At 44.8% G+C, this 6000-nt stretch overlaps 1 protein-coding gene across 1 annotated transcript in view; it reads left to right on the top strand.

Annotated features, from left to right (window-relative positions):
• Positions 1–6000, top strand: part of DPYSL3 (dihydropyrimidinase like 3) — a 41302-nt gene that overhangs the window by 498 nt on the left and 34804 nt on the right. The window lies entirely within an intron of this gene.

Genomic DNA, 6000 nt, shown 5'->3' with positions numbered 1-6000 from the left:
TCCTGCTGGGGGAGAGCAAGTAGATTGTTATCTGCTCATGGAGCCTTATTTCCAGCGCAAGAGTGACCTGGAGGGGCCGTGGGAACTTGTCCTGCGGGAGTGGGTTTAAAAGAAGAAGTCTTGGCTGACCTTGGCAGCTGGTGGCAGGAGCTGAAAACAGTTGCTGGGGGTTGGCTGGGGACTGGCGCCTCTGGAATTCCCTTTATGGCAAGGTCTGTTAGATTTTGATTAACAAAGTGTTAGTTCAGTTCTTCTAGAATATTTCTGAGAGGGCCATTGTACAGTGGCCAGTTATGATTGAAAGGAAGAATAATTATGATAGTAGCTCACATGTACTAAGCATCTATAAATTGCCAAGCAGAGTTCAACCCTTTACATATAGGAACCCCCATAATGCTAACCAGCACCCTGAGAGAAAGATATCATTGTCCCCCGTTTCACAGATGAAGTAACTGAAGCCCAGAGAGGTGAAGTCACTCTCCCAAACACAGGTAGGGTTCGTTGCAGAATTCAAACTCATGCCTGTGCATCTCACCCGAGGTTGCATGTTTAACAGCAGAGGTGGGATGAGATCTCTGGTCTCCTGAAAGCCTATTCAGTACCTTTTCCTAAATACCATGTTGAGGCAACCAGGACTATCTTAGAAAGCCTTTTCTCTGTCTTCTTTAATGATGCTGCTTTGGGGAAGAAAAGCTGCAAGATTTCATCTGTGTAGTCTATCCATCCTGTTGTATTCTTAAGCATGGGAGTGTTTTTAGGGAGTCAAATCTAATTACCCAGATGGGAATTTATTTTAAACAACCACCTGTGCCTTCATCTGGACTTTGAAAGGATCTTGAGTCCCCACCGAGGGTCAGAGTCTGCGCATTGTGATTTGAACACAGGTACTAAAAGATTTTATTGTGGAAGACTCCTTCAGTTTATATTCTCTTTTTCTCTTCCTAGGATTATAGTTTTTATTCTGAGCTGCTGGCATGTCTGCAGAGTATAGGACAGATGTGTCCTAAGTACTGTTCTGGGGCTGATTTTACTGACTGGGAAGAAATCCACGGAGGGCTCTGGGTTCTCTGGGAGGCATATTCTCATTAGCTCAGACAGACGTGGTAATTTAAGTTCTTTACGTTGAAGACTAGGTGAGGAAAACTAAAATGGGAACCAGCATCTCCAACCGGCTTAAGTTCAAGATCCTGTCTTTGCATTTTCTATTCTAGTTTGAATCACAGCCATTCTTAACAGCATCCCTTGTTATAAGTTTATTTCCTCCTCCCCTCCCTCTCTTTTTTTTTTTTTTTTTTTTTCTCGGTACGGGGGCCTCTCACTGCTGTGGCCTCTTCCCGTTGTGGAGCACAGGCTCCGGACGCGCAGGCTCAGCGGCCATGGCTCACGGGCCCAGCCGCTCCGCGGCATGTGGGATGTGGGATCTTCCCGGACCGGGACACAAACCCATGTCCCCTGCATCAGCAGGCGGACTCTCAACCACTGCGCCACCAGGGAAGCCCCTCCCTTCCCTCTCTTGCTCCCCCTGTCCCCTCTGTACCTCTGTCTTTTCTCACTCCCTTCCTTCTTTTCTTTGTTTCCTCTGTCTCTTTTCTCTCCCATTTTCTCACAGACTCTTGATTTTTTATGCTTGATTTTTCTAATCATTGTCATATCCTAGTGAAGGAAAAAGGGTTGGACTTTATCAAACTTCAAGGGCCTCTGCTACCCTGGACTGTAAATCACGTCCCTTTATAAGCTGCATTAACACATTCAGGCCATAAGGGGCAGGTCTAATCCACTGATTTTATAAGTAGTGGCTTACAAGTGATTGGATTCCTGAAGTTTCCTACCGCAGAGGAAGTCAGCCGTTCCTTCTCTGGAACTGTCAGATGCAGTGTCAGAGAGGACAGCCCTGTTGGAAAGAGCCACTTGGCATATGGTTTAGGCACTATTGGTGCAGTGGCCTCAGGTGGAAAGCAGTTTGGTGCCAAGAGATGGGAGACCTGGATTTACTTGCAACTGGAACTAATCAACGCTGTCACTTGGAGAAAGTCACCTGTCTCTCTGTGTAATCTCATTGGGAAAATGGGAACAATAATCCGTCCCCGGTATGCTTCTTAATTTAAGGCATTTTTTAAAAAATTTAAAGTACTGTAAATAACGAGTGGAATAAATATAACTAATATTTATAGGTGTTTACTGTGTTAGATATTTTATATATACATGTACACACACACACACACACACACACGTGTTTACTGTGTTAGATATTTTATATATACATATACACACACACACACACACACACACACACACACACACACACACACCTTTCCCCCTTCATCCACTCATTTAATCCTGGCAGCCACCCTGAGAGGTGAGCTAGGTGTTATTATCCACTCTGAGCTAATAAAAAACTTGAGGTGCTGAGAGGTTACGTCCTAACTCAAGATCACACACCTGGTTAAGTGGTCAGCCCGATTCTCCTAGTAGTGGGAGAACCCAGTGGAGCCCAAGCTTGGCAGCTGGCACCCCTGGCACACCTCTGGGCCGCAAGACCAGGCTTCACTCAGCCCTGGTGGCCGTGCAGGGCCCAAAGCAGCCAGAGTCCTTGGCCTGGTGCTGCAGGCTCTAAAGAGCTTCATCTTGGGTTCCAAATACCCTCCAGACTATCCCTGTGTGCTCTAGAAGTACAATCATCCTTTATACCTATTAATGCATGAGAAACATTGGTTGGCTCCCATCTAGACCACTTTACCTCCTCGGGCGTCAGCTCTCGGGTTCCTGACCGCCTCAGCTACTGAGAACAGAGAGCAAAGAGCCCCTCAGAGCCACACTCACCTTTCTAACACCGTCGAGGGTAACTTTTAACCAGAGCTGTCAGAGCTGTTCATCTTGTTGGCTTTGGGCCCCAGAATGTGTTACTGTCTAAGGCTGGTCCATGACTTCACAGACAAGCATGTTCCGTAACCAGGGAGGTCTGGTTTTCTGTGGCCTGGGAGTGGTCAGTCGTTGCATCATTCTTCAATGCCAAGTCCAAGACTTGCCTTTCAGATGCTTCTGTGTCTGATGACTGTTTGCTTGGGTTGTCCTTTGTAGTGGATCCCACATGCATGGAAAGAGTTAAAATTAATAAAGCAGTTTTATTAACCACTTTAATAAAAGTTCAGAGGGCAAGCTGGAGACCCCCCCAGGAACAGCATTTGCTTTAGCTCTGTGAGTTGTGGTTTTGATATCTCTGCTCTACGTGATAAAGACAAATAATAATATTCATACTATAGTGCATAGAGCAGAGGTCTTGTTACTCCCATCTCTGAAACTTACACCAGGCCTACAGTTCATCTTTGTGCTCTGTTTAGGTTCCTGATGATTGAGTCAAGCTTATTTCACTAGCATTTGAACAGTTTTTAACAATGCCATCTCAGTGATGTTAATTCCACTTGGGTCACCTCTTACTACACCCCTGATGTACCAGGGGCCTGAGATAGCTTTTTCCCCTTTGTTGATATTTGATGCTTATTGAAGGAAGTGATGATCCCCAGTGGCTCAGGACTGGATGCCCCCGGGCAGGAGGATGGTCATATTTCATGGCCGGGCTCAGTTCAGGCAGTAACTGGCTCCTTTCCCTAACCCAGCTTGCTTCAGCTCTTTGCTAGAAAGATAAAGAGCATCAGAAAAGCACTGAGCTGTGAGAGGGAACTCTTATAATTACCAAGATTATTATTAGTATGAAGCTCCTGCTGGAGAAGCTTTTGTTGCCTTCACAGACACACAAACTGTGTCCGGGGCAGTGGTTCCTGGTGCTCGTCTGTGACTTGGTGTGGGCTGGCTGATGGCTGCCTAAGAGCCGTTTATAGAGCTTATAAAATACATAGTTGTTGGCTTAGAGCAGGGCCTGGGAATCTATATTTTTCTAATGTGCACCGTAGTTTGAGAAGCACAGTCCTAGGACTGCCTCCTATAATTTTGCAATTACCGTTTAAGTGGTAGATTACAGTAGCCTTCAATTAACATTTTTTTCCCTTAGAAGTCCAATATTCCGACCACTTCACATAACTTTCTGACTCAGATGGCCTTTTTATCATTCTGATATGTAATACAACCTCCTGTGTCCCACCCTTCAGCCATTCATTTGACCAATATTTAACAGCTATCGAAGATGGGAATAAGGTAAAAAGATCAAAAGACACATAGTTCTAAGACTACAGGAGTCTTTGGTCTAGTCAGGAGACCAATGAATAGTAAACCAACTCTTGTAGAACAATTCATTGTTTCAGCTACCGTGGGAGCAGGTAGAATTTGCTGGAAAGTCAGGTAGTGCATCCTAGGGGAAAAGCCCTTTGATTGAGGCTTGACAATGGAGAGGATGGTTGTCAGTGGTAGGTGAACATAGGAGAAGGCTGAGAGAACATCTTTGCAAAGGCTTAGTGGCCAGAGAGCCTGATAGGCGGCTAGAACTACATGTCTCTTAGTTTTGCCACCATATAAAATATGAGGCAACATGTGATAGAACCTAACAGAGTGGATGTACTGACAGAGGCCAGCTCCTGAGGGGCTTGGAGATCACGCGTGGTAGTATTTTGTATTTGACCTCATTAGCACATCTTCTTTGCCATATATGTAGGTTTTGTCTCAACAAATGTCTCAACCTCATTGATCTGTATCTTTAAAAAATCCTTCCCCCTGACAATACAGTATGATGAAATTTCTTATTCTTACCCAATACCTTGGAAGCAGGAGAGAGTAAGTGGTAATTGGCTGTATCTTCAGAGGAGTCCTAGCTTCAATTCTCATTTTCTGGCCCTGTTCACAGTCGTTGATTTCGGAAGCTAGAAGTCAGCCTGTCTGTGGGGCTTCCCCCATTAAACCTATGTCCTTTTTTGAAAGCCCTACCTCACCAGCATCATCTCATGCCATTTCCCTCCTTGATCCCTAAGCTTCCTCCACACTGATCTCTCTCAGGTTTTCAAAGAAACAAAACTTCCTACCACAGGGCCTTTGCACACACTGTTCCCTCTGCTTGCAGTTCTCCATCTAAATTGATCTTCTCTGAAAAGGCCTTTTCCAGCCTCTATTTAAACAAGCCCCACTCCCTTGTATTTTGTGACACTTGATACAATTTTACATTGTTTTACTTATTTTGATGACTTTATTTCTTTATTGCTAGACTTCCCCTTAAGTTCCATCCAGGCAGTGACCTTGATGGTGTGGCTCACTCACAACTGTATCCTCCCCACCTATTTAACAATAAATATTAGATACTCATTTGCTGAGTGAGTGGATATGTGAATAATGGATGGATGGATGGGTGGAGAGTTGAATTCTTAACAAACTGCAGCCCACCGTTGTTCTTCAGGCTCTTCAGGTTCCACTCATCCAGGCTCCTAGGGATTCTCTTCTCCCCCGTGAACGCAGCAAAGCTATGTCCATCCTTCATGCTGTGGTCTAAGCTCCATTCATTTAATGAAATCTGTGATCTCTAAAGCTGACAAGTGATTTGTGTCTCTCCTGACTTATAAATAAAATATATGTTTATATTTTATTAATAACCTCGGAGTGTATGTGCCTTGTTTCCAGTTGGATCACTTATCCAAACTTCATTTAAGTTATAATTTTTTTTTTTAATTTTGCGGTACGTGGGCCTCTCACTGCTGTGGCCTCTCCCGCTGCGGAGCACAGGCTCCGGACGCGCAGGCTCAGCAGCCATGGCTCATGGGCCCAGCCGCTCCGCGGCACGTGGGATCCTCCCGGACCGGGGCACGAACCCGTGTCCCCTGCATCGGCAGGCGGACTCTCAACCACTGCGCCACCAGGGAAGCCCCATTTAAGTTATAATTTTTAAAAAGACGTTTCTCATAAGAAAGGAAATTTTTTTTCATAAGAAAAGCAATAAAGAAATATGTTTCACAGAATGTGAGAAATACTGAGTATAGTGAAGCAAATATGAATCCTGCATAATTTCTCCACCTTGAGTTATACATGCCACAACTTTGTGTGCATGTGTGCACATGTATAAGTATC

This window comes from Lipotes vexillifer, unplaced genomic scaffold (assembly GCF_000442215.2).
Source record: "Lipotes vexillifer unplaced genomic scaffold, Lipotes_vexillifer_v1.1 scaffold1559, whole genome shotgun sequence".
Lineage (NCBI taxonomy): Eukaryota > Metazoa > Chordata > Mammalia > Artiodactyla > Lipotidae > Lipotes > Lipotes vexillifer.
The sequence above is the reverse complement of the archived record's forward strand: the minus strand, read 5'-3'. Positions and strand labels throughout refer to the sequence as shown.